The sequence below is a fragment of the Maylandia zebra genome, linkage group LG9, assembly GCF_041146795.1.
Source record: "Maylandia zebra isolate NMK-2024a linkage group LG9, Mzebra_GT3a, whole genome shotgun sequence".
NCBI classification, from domain to species: Eukaryota; Metazoa; Chordata; class Actinopteri; order Cichliformes; family Cichlidae; genus Maylandia; species Maylandia zebra.
In genome coordinates, this window is record NC_135175.1 from 27,004,741 (window position 1) to 27,006,684 (window position 1,944).

Genomic DNA, 1,944 nt, shown 5'->3' on the forward strand with positions numbered 1-1,944 from the left:
ACACACTTACTTTACATAATTTATGTTGTATTATTTTTTGGAATTTAAATAAATGTTTTATCTTTTATCTTGTCTTGTCACATCTGTCACTGGGTTCTCTCTATTTATTACAGCTTGTTTGATATAAATTATTCTCCATCAGGTGATGGTCAGTACTCATCACTGTTAACACATTAATTCAGAATTTTTGTCAACTTCATGACAGTAATGGAAAAAAGCTTGCAATACAGCAGCATGTCACCCTGTATAATGACTGTGGTGTCATCTGCAAACTTCAGGAGTTTGACAGCCGAGTTCTTGGAGGTGCAGTCATTGGTGTAGAGGGAGAACAATAGTTGTGAGAGGACACATCCTTGAGGGGTACCAATACTGAGGGACCGAGTTTCAGAGGTGATCTCCCCCATCCTCACTTGCTTCTTCCTGTCTGATGTTGCTGTCATTCGGAACTGCTACATCTATCACTACAGCCATCTTCTTCTGTTTGTCTACCACCACTGTGTCTGGTTGGTTAGCCATCACCATTTTTTCGACGGGACTTCTGTATCTGGGATAAGCTCGGTCATTCTCCACCACCCTTGAGGGCGTCTCCCATTTTGACCTCGGGACTTCCAGGCCATACTAGGCACAGATGTTTCTGTGTACTAAGCCTGCCACTTGGTTATGGCGTTCCATGTATGCCCTGCCAGCTAGCATCTTGCACCCTGCTGTTATGTGCTGGATTGTCTCAGGCGCATCTTTATAGAGCCTGCACCTGTGGTCTTGCCTGGTGTGATAGACCCCAGCCTCTATGGATCTTGTGCTCAGAGCTTGTTCCTGTGCTGCCATGATTAGTGCCTCTGTGCTGTCTTTCAGTCCAGGTCTTTCCAGCCACTGGTAGGGATTCTGGATGTCAGCCACCTTCTCTATCTACCGGTGGTACATTCTGTCCACGGGGTGGTACATACCATGCAGTAGGGGTGGGAGAAAAAATCGATACTGTGTAGTATCGTGATATTTTGTTTGCTAATAATGTATCGATACAGGGACAGCAGAAATCGATATTTTGTTACAAAAAAGGTTTTTGTGCTCTGACTTCAGAGCATGTTGATCCTTTTTCTGAGCAAGAATCCTGACATTCCTTCACTGTCCAAATGTGTTTAACTTTTTTTTTGGCAGCAATAAACATGACAGTTTACTTATTTTAATTTAAGACATGTTTTATTTTAATTAAGTTTAAAACTTTTTTATTTAATGTAAAATTATATTTTGTTTTGATTTACTTTCAAATTCTTCAGTTGCTGAAGGGGCTGCATAGTTTTCACAAATTGCATAGTTCAGAACAGCTATAATTGTACCAGATGGTTGCATTCAGTTAAGTTGGGCTAGACTGTAATACAAACCGTGCAGTTTGTCAACAATAAAACTGACTGAAATGAGAGAAAGACTGAGTGCGAGACTTTGATATTAGATAAAATGAATATTGATAAAGTTTACCTTTATGTACAGAATCTGAATATCGCAAAATATTTTAAAAAATTGCAATAATATCGTATCGTGCGTTAAGTATTGTGATAATATCGTATCGTGGGATGTATGGTGATTCCCACCTCAACCATGCAGGGGCTTACACGATGGTTCATCGTCTTCCTCTTCTTTCTTGGGTTTCTGCTGCCTGAGGTATTCACTGAGCATTCGGTCGGTTGGGGCCATCTTCCTGATGTATTCGTGGATGTTCGTTGTCTCATCCCGGACTGTGGTGCTGACACTCACCAGTCCCTGGCCTCCTTCCTTCCGCTTAGTGTGCAGCCTCAGGGTGCTGGACTTGGGGTGAAACCCTCCATGCATGGTCAGGAGCTTCCTTGTCTTGATGTCAGTGGCTTCTATCTCCTTCTTTGGCCAGTTTATCCCAGCAGGGTACCTGATCATGGGCAGGGCATAGGTGTTAATAGCCCTGTTACGTCCCCT